At 43.4% G+C, this 12,653-nt stretch overlaps 1 protein-coding gene across 1 annotated transcript in view; it reads right to left on the bottom strand.

Annotated features, from left to right (window-relative positions):
* Positions 1–11,657, bottom strand: part of STON1 (stonin 1) — a 54,726-nt gene extending 43,069 nt beyond the window's left edge. The window contains exons 1-2 of the mRNA XM_090281267.1: positions 11,602–11,657; positions 6,917–6,961 (exon numbers count right to left, since the gene is read on the bottom strand). The gene's annotated coding sequence lies outside the window, so the exon portion shown is untranslated. The remainder of the gene's footprint in view (positions 1–6,916; positions 6,962–11,601) is intronic.
* Between the last annotated feature and the right edge of the window lie 996 nt (positions 11,658–12,653).

The raw sequence follows: 12,653 nt of genomic DNA, 5'->3' as shown, positions 1-12,653 counted from the left end.
CCACTTGACTTCAGTTGTGTGTCAGCCCCAGGCCCATGAGAGCAAAACCACACCTACGTGAAACACAACACCATGGCTGACATCAAGACCTGACACAATAATAAACTACCTTCTACCTTGGCCCCAACCAATCAGTAGAGCCCACAACCCCAACTCCTTTAACCACCATGATTCATAACTTTCTCCCTACACAACCCATCCCCTAGAAGCCATTAGGGAGCCAGATCTTTTAGCACAAGTTTACCTGGGACTCCAGGCTTGGTGCCATTTCCTTAACTATTAAACCTCTACTTTCTTTGCTGCAAACTCCTGTTTACTTTTGATTGGACTTCGATGCATGCAGGTGAATGGACCACTTTAGTCCAGGAACAAAATGCTGGTCACCAGGACTACAGGGTGTGCTGAAGAAGGGCTCTGAATCTGAAAGTGTTTCCCTAAATAAGGTTTGCGAAGGACCTAGAATCAGAAGAAAACTTTAAACATCATCTAGTCCAACCTTCCCAATCAAAGAATCCTGATACATCTCTGCTGAGGGATTATCCAGCTGCTGCATAAACACTTCCAGTAGGGAAACCTCATTACTTTATGAGCAAGTTCATCTCATTATCATTTGGACAGGACTAAACTCTTCTCCCTCCTATTAGTCCCAAATTAACTTCTTCCTGGCTTCCATCTATGCTCTGGGGGGACGCAGGCTAAGCCTAAACACCTTTTCACTTACCCGTCCTTCAGACAACTGAAGCTGGTCTTGATGACTTACACTGGGTCTTCCCAAGACTCTCCTGGGAGGGAGACCTGAAAGCACACTGTCCAGCTCCCTTCTATGCTCCTTTCCTGGGTACCTTGGCCAACTGTGACCTCAGACTGATATGTGACACCGACTGCTGCTCCTGCCTGGCTCAGGGCATCTTATCCTGTGTTTGCTTTCCAACTAGGTCTTGGCCTCCTGCCACAGTTTGGGAAAACTCTGATCCATCTGTTGGTCTCAGCTTTGCTGCTCTGCCCAGTGCTGGAGGGCTTGTCATGAACGAACGTGCTCCATGATGAGGCTGAAAAATGAGTCCCACATGCAGGCCACTTAATGGAAAACAGCTGGTCGTCTGACTTTAGGCCATCTAATAAAAATGGAATGTTGAGCATTCAATAGGCATTAAATACATTTTCTAACACCTCATATGACAGATGAGGAAAAAGAGGTACAAAGAGGTAAAATGATTCACTCTGGGAAACTGCAGAGAAGATGAATGTGAACTCTAACGTTTGATTTTCCAATCCACATCCTTTCTACAGTAGTTGGGGGGTTAGCAGGGGGAGCAGGGAGAGGAAGCAGGGCTACAAGGTGGGCCTCTCTTCTTGAGACATTTCAGGGTAAATCTTCCATAGTTTGTATGTATGTGCACTTACTCTTTGACTCAACAGACATTCACTAAGCACCTACGTTGTGCTTTGTAAATACTGTACTCTCAGTAAGATTTAGAGAGCTTCCCATCCCTACGGTGTGTGTGAACATGCAGTTTGTGTGTGTGAATTAATTCTTTCAGGCATGAGAACACCCACCCACTCTGGTGCAAGTGAAAAAGGCACAGTCCGTTACCCCAGGCATTCTCTGTCTACCAGGGACAATTCTCAAATGTTATGTTAATGTGTCTAAGCCAAATGGGGGGTATTGTGGTACCTTGTTAATAAGCCAGATCCTTAATCAAGATGGGTGACAGTGATGGTGGCAACGTCCACAATTGTGGTAGGGGAAACAAAACAGCTGGTCCTCGTGGTTTGGAAGGATCTCAGGAAAAGCAGGCTTCTGAGCTGCATCTTGAAGGCCGATATGAATTGATCAGGCAAGAGAGAGTGGAGAGAGGTGTGTGCGCAAAGACAAGAAGGCAGGAGAGAGCCTGATCCTACAGGTAGAGGGTGTGGCTGAAGCCAGGAGTTAAATGGGGGATAGAGTGAAAGAGGCCCTTCTGTATCATGTTAGTGTTTGATTTTTATCCTAAAGGCAACAGGATTCAATGAAAGAATTTAAAGAGAGAATAAAGAGCATCAGATAGCAATTTTAGAAGGAAAGCTGACAGTGGTGGATATTCTGGAAGGTGGTGAGGCCAGAGGCAAGGAAGAAACCAGAGTTAAACCTGATGGCTCCTGCCCACACACACTTAGTTTTAAAGTCTGAAATATAAGGGAGAAGAGATTGCTTTTCATGCACATCTCTCATGGCACGAGACAACTGCCTCAAAGCTTTGCAGAATGACATCACCTTCATCATTCTCCACAGTGACGTGGTGGCACAAGAGTGATGTCAGCTGTGGCATCACAACCAATGGTGATGTGCAGGAGCCTCAAACAGGGCAGCTGTTCAGTAGGTGGTGGCTGAATGCATGACCCCATATATCGAAAGGGGATGGGAGTAGATGAGCCCTAAATAAAGTAAGGTCAGGGTCCCAGAGGCACGAATAAGTCAAGTCCAAGCACAGCAACAAGTCAGAAGCAAGACAAACCCAAGATCCAGGAAGGAAGGAGTGAAAGGCTTCAGTTCTCCACAGGAACAGAGGGTTAAAAGCAGACACACTAGAAAACCAATAAAGGAGCCAGCACCTGTCTCAGTTGGGGTAGTCCCTACAGTGCCCTTGCGTGGATCAAAGAAAGACTCTCCCTCTGGCCAGAGCACGCCACAAACGCGGAGTTTGCAGCAGGGTTCCCAGCCAGGACTGGCCAAACCCTTGTGCGCATGGGGAAGGGCATGTGCCAGCAGTTAAGGAGGAACATCTGGTAGGAGAAGGGAAATGTGTGGGTGGGAAGGAGGCACATCCTGAGAATGCTTGTTTAAAGCTAGGTAAACCCCATGATGTGCGCTACAGAGCCATTGTTACGGGGAGTTTACAATCAAAAGGGGATGAGGCCGGAAGCCTAAAACACTCTTCTTCCTTAAGGGGGAAATATGCTCATCTAGGGAAGTCTGAGCCCTCTTAGAACTGAAGGATTATGACATTATTATCCAGTTCCCAGGAAAGCCTGATCTTTTTTCCCCTCCCAAGATAAGTTTTCTGAAAATCAAGTGCACCTGACTGTCAGCGTGCTACTTAGAATGACCCCAATGAGGCACCTTCTACTGAATCCATGACCAGCAGAGAAATTGGCAATTTTCAGAAAATTTATGAGGTTCTGCTTCAAGCCACAAATGAGCAACAGGCTTACAGCTGCATTAAGGGAGGTTCTCGGTTGTAAAGACATAAAATTAAAACATTTCTCTCTGTTTGTATTAACACTAAACTGAGGCCAACAAAAGCAAGGTTTGTAGTATCAATTACCATCTTCTCGGCCCTCCAAACTGGCCTTGAATATGAGTTACCATGAGCTAGGAAAAAAATGTTCAAAGGGATGAACAGAGGCCAATGTGTCAGCCCTGTCTCTGAATTTCTAAGCCACGGCTGTTTTAAATTAGATTCTCTGCAGATTCCATGAAATTCTTGGCTTGGCTCTCCAACGGAAAAGTTATTATTATGCTCAGAGCCACAGATATTTATACGGAGGTACATCCATAATTCCAATTATGTTTGGCTTTCATGATGCTCTTTTCCTCTACGTAAAAACAGTGATAGCTATTATCATTTCTGATAAGACACTTACAAAAAACTCTGGGCCAAGTGCAGATTCCACAGAGCCCAGATAAATGATTATGAAATAGGCAGATTTTAGGTGTTGGGAAATCCTCAAGGAATACTTTTAGTTCTTCTACACACTGAGGCTGCCTCTTGTCAATTCCCTACCCAAACCTACCTCTCAATTGCTCAGGGACTTCATGATCCCTCCTGAGAAAACCTAGTCCCAGAAGTAGTTCTGTTATTTACTCCTTATATTCACTCTCTGGGGTCTTTGCATTTAACATGTTATCTTCAAAAATAAAGGGTCCTTATCTTCTTAAAGGAAGGAGAACCAACAAATAAAGCAAATAGATATTTCTTCTTAAAAGGTGCATGGTTCTTAAGTAACAACATAATTATTCTATACAACAGTTTGATCAACAGTCTAGGAGGGCTATTAAGAGGTGGTATAGATCCAAAACCAAAGTAGCAGTCCAAAGCTTTCAGGAAATTCATCCAGGAGAAATTTAAATTGGTTATTAAGAAAACATAAGCTATTAGGAAGTGCATCCATGGCCTCTTCCTTGAAGTCACTCGGAAGCACAATCCTGGTTTGAAAGAAAGAACAGGGGAGGGGAGATGATGGGAGGAAATGAACATTGGTAAGCATTAACATAAGCCAAGCATTTGGCCCATATTATTTCCTGTTATCTCACTTAATCGTCAAAACAATTTTGGGTGATAGGTTTTACTATTACTATTTTATAGAGAAGGAAACTTAGCCTCAGAGATGTTTAATAACTTGCCCAAGGCCATGCTATCCTGTACTCTGAATGTTTGTGCCCCCCCCCAAAATACATGTTGAAATCATAAACCTCAAGGGGAAGAGATGAGGTCTTGAGAGTAGAGCCCTCGTGAATGAAATTAGTGCCTTTATAAGTGCTTTTATAAGTGCTCCCCTTCTACCACGTCAGCACACAGAGAGAAGATGGCTGTCTGCAACCAAGAAGAGCATCCTCACCAGAACCATGCCAATACCCTTATCTTGGATTTTCAGTCTCCAGAATAAGCTACTGAGTCTGTGGTACTTTCTTATAGCAGCCTGAACACACTAACGGGGCCACACATCTGGTTAGTGGCAAAGCTTGGATTCAAGCTCCAATCCGCCGGACTCCAAAGTCCATTTCTTTTCCATTATCACAGACGGCTGATGTGAGGGCCAGAGGAAAAGACCAAGCAAGGATGACTGCTGGTTTGGTGTCCATAAAAGAATAGGATTTATTGAGAGGGTATGAGAAAGATATATGTCTGTGTATATTATAAACAGGCTTTGCTGATATCGGCCACAAGAAAAGAATCAAGTGTTGAACGGAAACCTCTTTGCACTGTTGGGAGCACAAGTAGACACACAAGCAAGCAGAGAGAGAACATCATCTCCATGACCAAAGGGAACAGGAAACTCACCACAGAGGCTTTTCTTTTCAATATCAACATGAGTTAGGACACTGGTTGGCCATGAGAAGGTTTTAATCTACTACAGAGAATCTACAAGACAGCATTTGGGGACTGGAGCAGTGTGTTTTGGACATTCAGAACTCTTCTGAGAACAGAAACTCAAATTCATCAATAATCATTAATAAAATTGAATTATCAAAACCTGACACACACACCCTTTATAAGCAGTCCAGATGACTTTACAATAATAGTACCAAACTTTTAAGGAACAGATAGTCTTTATCTTTTACAAAGTTTAAGAAAAATATACATGAAAGAGGAAAAGTTACCCAACTACCTTAATGAGGTTAATATAAACTTGACACCAAATAATATAAGAATATTTTTAAGAGAAAATTATAGACCAATTGTTTCACTTATGTATATTTGCAAAACTCTTAAAGTACTAGCAAATTACTGTGTTGTCCAAAAAATCCATTTAATTTTTTTCCATAAAATGAAAGATACATTTTTCATTTTCACCAATAACTTTATTGATTAGGATATTTTGAGTATGTTGGCTATCTTCCACATGGTATAACATTGATTGTTCTCAATTAGTGTCTCAATTTGATTGCTACCAACTTAAACTCGTCTACCTGATTGTAAAGCACCATCCAGCAAGAAATCTCCAGCACAAAACTTTACAAACTACTTTTGACATGTCCAATCAGTCACAGCACCTTCTCCACACACTGCACAAATCTCTTGTTGCATTTCAGTTGTATTTTTACCTTCTTGAAATAATATAGCATAATATGACAAAAATGTTGCATGTTTTCTTCCATCTTCAACATTAAAATGGCTACACAAAAATTTACCAATTTTGATAAATGGTTTTTTAAAAGATTTTATTGGTTTATTTATAGAAAGAGGAAGGGAGGGAGAAAGAGAGGAAGAGAAACATCAGTGTATGGCTGCCTCTCATGCACCCCCAACTGGGGATCTGGCCCACAACCCAGGCATGTTCCCTGACTGGGAATTGAACCTTTGGCTCGCAGGCTAGTGCTTAATCCACTGAGCCACATCAGGTAGGGCAAGAAGTTATTTTTTTTATGCTGATATGATATGACAGCTTTCACAATACAATCTCACAAAATCATTTCCAATGAAGTTAAAGACAACTAAGCACTACTAGAGCCATCTTACGGAAAAAAACAAATGAAATGAACTTTTTGACCAACCCAATACATCCCATAAAATAGAATATATCTGTATGTGCATATATATGCAATTATGTCTCAACATAATTAAATATACTTATATTTTTATCATGTTTTAATATTAAGAAAGAAAAATATATGATCATCTCATATAATTCATATAAAAACATTAAGACATTACATAAAATTAACACTCAGTCATGATAAAAATTTTAACTTGTTAAACAATATTAATACAGCAAAGGTCCTTCATTTAATAAAGAATATGTACCAAAACCTTAAGCAAACTTCATGCTTAATGGAAAAATTTAAAGAGCACTCATTAAAGACAGTAAGAAGGATGCCTACTGTTATTATTGAACATTGTACTGGAGGATCCACCCAATGCAATAATACAAGAAAAAGATATGAATCAGGAGGAATAGGGGGAAAAAAGACACATGATTGTTCTGTGACTGTCTACCTACAAATTCAAGAAAATATACATATAGATTCTTAGATCTATCTTTTAAGAGAAGTCAGCTGGCATGCTGGATACAAGATCAAAATTAAAAAATCAGTAAATAATCAATTTGAATATATAAGAAGAAAAAAGATATCCTGTAAAATATCAACAAAATCTATAGGAAATAAATACACCAAAAGTCGTATAAGACATTTACAGGAAAAATCACCACTCACCTGAGTAAAAGGAGACAACCCAATATTGTAAATGTATCAGATCTCCTGTAATATAAATTGAAACTAATTTTAATAAAATTACCAAAAGGACTGGGCACACGCAACTAGACAAACTAACATTTAGATGAACTAGTAAAACCCAAGAAAACCAAGAAATTCTGAAAAAATATAAAATAATAATAATTAACAATTATTGTGTGCTTCCTTAAATGGTAGGCACTATTCTTATATTCTGTACACATTATCTCGTCACAATTATCCCTGAAGTGGGTACTATGATCTATTTATAGACCAGGATACTGAGAGACCTGAGGTAACTTGCCTAAAGTTACCTAATACTCAGGAGTAGCAATAGATGCAGTATGATAAGGGTATAGTATCTTCCAAGTACTGAGGAGAAAATAATTGTGAGTCCAGAATTCTACACTGAGTCAAACTTTCATTTGTAAAATAGAAACATTTCTAGAATAACAAGTACTTTAAAGTTTACCAAAGACCTTTTATGAAAGAACTTCTACGTTTATATTGGCATGAAGAAAAATAAACTCAGAAGGAAGGAGTGGGGTGTCAGAGTAGCAGCCCCTGAAATGCATTGAATAAAACAAAACAATGCAAAGTAGGTGAGAAAACTGGGGCTCAATGATAAGTACAGGTAGGAAATAAAAGCTGTATAACAATGTTATTAGTTATTGAAAAATAGAGGCCATAAAGTCCTAGACCTATGCTGGAAGTGGGCTACTAAGGTGGCTCTGTGCTTCCTTCTGGCCAAATACGAAATGGGAAATGTCAACTAAAGGAGTCACATCACCAACAAGAGAAAACAAACAAGTTGCTCACAAGAAGTTTTCTTGGCACTGTGACCAGAAAGACATTTTTCATATGGTTAAATGTCTACAAGATCTGGGACACTGGTCCGAGCATGATAATTTGGGAGAGAAGTCCTTGACTCTTACAATTTTTTTTTCAACAAGAAGGTGATTTAGATGCATCGGCCTTCCAGAATTCTCTTCCTTGTGGAATGGAAAAGATTAAGCCTCCTGCAGGCATAGTACTTGAATAACCAGGTATCTTAGAAAAGCCCATCCTTTTGGGATATTCAAGTGTATTTCTGGAAGAGGATGGACAAGGTGACCTCTGGGGGCCCGGCTGCCTATGAGGGCACATGGTAGTATAGGATGTGGGCATTTTTTCCCACATCAGTTTGTGACTTCCCCCAGAATCACTCACACTGAATATTTCCAACTCCACTAAACCAGTTTGTCTTGCCAATGCATGGGATCACCCACATAGCCAGTCTTCTAAAAAAGTAGTTTTTATTGTATTTTCACAGTAACAAGCATCAAGAAGCAATTAACTTTTCTCTTTCTCCTTGTTCTGTGGTAAATGCTTAACCTTCCTACCCTGACATTCCACGTAACACATGGGTAAATGGGAGCCTGTGAGCTTTCCCTGGGTCTTTCCACCCTGACGATGCCAAGAACACTGTAAGCCCATATTTGCAAAACTCTGAAGACACTATTTGCCTGATCTACTAAAAAACCCTGCCTTCTATCAGGACTGCTCCAGAATCTCATGGGGTTCCTCAAACTGCAGGCTGGCTGGGAAGCCTCCAAGGAACGCTGGATACTTTTCTGTAAAGCTGGCTCCCAAGGGAAGGTGACTTACCTCTAGCTAAGTCTGGAGCGATTCCCAAGGACTTCCAAGGAGAAGTGACAAAGAAAGAGAAGGCAGAGAAGTGGCAGTGGAAGATGGGAGAGATGGGAGACTCAGGCATTTTATAATTAATCAAAATATCCGTTATTAAAGCAGAAAATACTCTCCCCCTTTCTTTTTTCTATTTTTTCATAATTTAAAGACATAATACATGTGCAAGGAGATTGTAGACAGTAGGATTGAGATGCATAGACTTTGGCCACTGACCTGAATTCAATTGGCACATAGTGGCTATGTAACCTTGGCAAATGATCCTCTGATTCTAGTTTCTGAATCTTATATCATGAGACTAATAACAATGGTACATATCTCAAAGAGTTTATAAATGAAATACCATATGTATGTGTTCTATACTCAATAAATCTTAGCTATTACTACTGTAAAAAATTTGAGATATGCAGGCAAGCACAAAAAAAATCAAAAGCACCTATAATTCCACCATCCATTTCAATGTATATAATTCCAACATTGTTGGATGTATTTTTAAAGACTGAGATTACAGTGCTTTCTATTTTATAACATGCTTTTAACATTTAACGCCATTCCCTAGCATGTCCAATATAATTGGTATACTTGTACAATATGATTTTAAAAGGCCACATCCTTTTCCTTTGGGTTATTGTACTTCTTAATGACCCCTGCCCTCCTTTCTCTCTGCAGGCCTCATACTTCATGTATTTACAACTCATCTGACCCATCCAGATGATCGCTGATTGGCTGCTTTCCATTTAGCTTATTGGGAATGCAGGCTTCATCGCACTATCCAGAACACACCTGCTCCTTAGGTAAGACACACATTGCTAGCACTCATTATACCCTCAGCGTCCAGAGCAGTATATCTGGGGCTGCAAGTAAACTTTCTGACTGATGACAAACCACCCAGTTTAACAAGATTACATGAAGTGTTGTTGCAAAACAACAAGGCAGAAGGCAAGTTCTGGCCAAAAAGCATAGGTTGATTTCTAGGGCATTAAATACACAGTTAAATATTCTCAAGAAGAGGAAGAGACTGAAGATTTTTTATCTGAGTACATTGTTTTTCTAAGTAACAGGGCCAAACAACTTCAAAACTTAAGGGCTTTCTTTTTAAATGGACATCACAACACTTTATCAATGACACTTTGAGACCACAGTAAAGCTTTGCTAATTCATACAACTGGGGAACAATCAAACTGAAAAATGAATCACATCCTTTTTAAAATAAAGGAGTGTATTTCCAATGAAATTAAAAAATTTTTAGTCTTTATTTCCAAATAGTTCAATACCATGACCTGTTCTGATGGGTTGTTCAGAACCTGATCTACTTAGTACATGTTACAACCACACTTATTGTTTGTATGTATAGAAATGGGAATGCCTGAAGTTCTTCAGAAGTGTGTTCTCCCTAAAAACAATAAAAAAGTTCAATACCCCCTAGGATCCTGCTCACAGAGGTCACTCCTTAGAGAAGCTTTTCCTTCCTAGGTCACATGGAAGCAAACCCCAGCTCTGGCTGCCCACTGCTGCTCCAGTTCTGAGTGGGCAGAGGCGTGCAAAATCAACCCAGATCAATCCCTAAAAAAAAAAAACCCTCCAGATTTCAGACTTGATCTGTCCAGACCCATCTGAGAATTAACAAGCTCCTTCTAAGCACCCAGAGAACCAGGCCTGTCATGGAAACACTGATTCAACCTTAATGAGAACCGACATAAAACCACACAATAAACTAAACATTCTTCCACCCAATCGGAGTCAAGTTGAAGCAAGAGCCTCAGGAGTAAAAGTGAGGCTGTCTTTTTCTTTGTGGTCCTGCTCATTTTAGCCTATTCCACTGCCTTATTTTCACAAATAAGTGAAAGTGGGAGTGGGGGAGTTGGGAGAGTCGGAGAGCTGCAGGAGGGGAGAGAAATGCAAGGAGGATATGCCAGGGCGAAGGCTGCCATGCCAACAAACACTGCGGTTTCTGTCAGGCCAATTAAAACTTCTAGCCTCCCGGAGGCCATCATGGTCCGTTCGGGGTAGTCCGAGAACAAGCTCTACTGAACTCCCATCTCCCGCTAAAACGGTTCAGTGTGGGACTGAGGCTTCACTTTCCAAAGAATGCTTCTGCACAGCAAGCATTCTTTTTCTCTTTCTTCTTTTCTTTATTATTTGGGGGGTTCCTTTTCTTTTTTTCCTTTCATAATTGGAAAGGCTAATTCTATGTAGCACGTTATTGGAAAAATGCAGAGTTGAAGAGGTTTTTAAAAAGATGCTCAACCAATAGGCAGAGTAAAATCCTAAGAAGGACTCTACAGTATTTAATTTCCCCTTGGGCTCAAAAGGTCCAGGTGGTGGGTCTGAGGGACCCAACACCAAATCCCAAGGCCGGTCATTCGGGCAGGGAGAAATGTCTCGTGGCTGTAGCGCCTTGGCCTGGGTCATCGCCTAGTGGGGCTGCAGGAGACACGGGGCTGGGGTCACCGGTTGTGGCGGGAGCCTGGGGGACAGGAGCCTCCCACGGAAAGGAGGGATGGGGCGGCGACAGCACTCAAAACAGGAGTCAGGAGAAAGGAGGGGAGTCCCGGCGCCCCTGAGCCCCCGAGAGAGGAGGAGGGACGGAGCCTGGTGGCCCCGGACGGGAAGGCCGGACCGCCCGCGGGGTTCTGCACGAGCCCCGGCCTCGCCCTCGGAACCAAGTCTGGAGTCTATCTGTTCTTTGCGCTTCCTTTCTCTTTAGAGCAGGACCCAGCGCGCGGTGGCCTCAGAGCTGAGGTGCGGAGGGGAAGCCCCGTCGGGGCCGCCCCGCGGGCCCTGGGCAGCTCGGGGACAGGGAGGGCGGAGTGTGTGCTGGGGCGCGGTGGGGGTTGGGGGGGTGCCGGGGCACAGCGCGCCGGCCAGTCCGGGGATGCCCGAGTCCCGGGGCGCCAGCGCTCCCCGCCCGCAAACTTTCCCCACCCTGGAAAGGGGGCTCCCTGTGCCTCCCCGTCTGTCCCCTGGGGTTGGTCACTCACGGACAGCGCCGCTGGGGCTCCGACTTCGGCAGCCGTCCACACCGGGAGGAGGGGTGGGAGGAAGAGGGAGAGAGGCGGAGAAGGGGGCGGAGGAGAGGGGGCGGAGGGGGAGGGCCGGGAGCCTACTGGAGGGCAGGGGGAGGGGAGGGGAGGGCAGGGGGAGGGGAGGGGAGGAGAAGGGAGGGGTGGCCGCTGGTCAGAGGCGCTCCTGTTCCCCGACCCACCTGCTCCACTGCCCCGTTCCCGCCGGTTTCCCCCTTCTCTCCTCATTCCCTTCCTGCCTTAGGTCCCCCAAAGTGTTTCGGGTGTCTCATTCTCCATTCTCTTCCTTCCCTTGAGTCTGCAGCCTCCAAGGCAGGGAGAGGGTGCTCCCTCCAGCAAAAGCGGGGGGTAAGGGATGCAGTACGTGTTACCTTTACATGCACACAAGGCTGGGACCCTCGGCAGGTCTGAAGCCAGCCTGCACTCGCCAGGACCGTGTCGTCATCCCTGGGTAGCGAGATAATGGGGCGGAAAAGGGGACTCTATGGTCGTGCTTAGGACTGGGCTTCGAGATTTTTTTTGTTTGGATGGTTTTGTTTTGTCTTGTGATTAGAACTAAAGAATGCTTTTTGAAGCTTCTGAGTGTTTCTTTTTTCTTCAGAAGTGGGACCAGCCCTGGTCTTAGGGTAGGATGGACGCAAAGATGAAACCTCACCTTCCTGGGCGCATCAGTACTCATGAGGGGAGGACGCAGGGTGGCTTGGTGAGGGCCAGGCTGTGGGCCTGGGGCAGGAGGCAAGTATTTAAAGATGGCCACTGTGTGCTGCTTGCAGAAGAGAAGGGACAGTCCTCTAAGGAGAGGTTAGTGGGTGGCTTTTAGCCCCTACTTCACCTGCTGGAAGGCGATTCTGGGCAAGTCACTTGACATCTCCGCCTCTTCTGAAAGCCGGGCTGCCTCACTGGTAGCGAGTCAGAATGAAGAGATCCGCCTGTGCCTTTTATTCTGGAAGAACACCCAACCCCAGGATGGGAAGCCTGAACTGGGTTTGAACAGACTCAGGGGCAAAGGA

Source organism: Furipterus horrens, unplaced genomic scaffold (genome assembly GCF_987537825.1).
Source record: "Furipterus horrens unplaced genomic scaffold, mFurHor1.1.pri manual_scaffold_6, whole genome shotgun sequence".
Lineage (NCBI taxonomy): Eukaryota > Metazoa > Chordata > Mammalia > Chiroptera > Furipteridae > Furipterus > Furipterus horrens.
The sequence above is the reverse complement of the archived record's forward strand: the minus strand, read 5'-3'. Positions and strand labels throughout refer to the sequence as shown.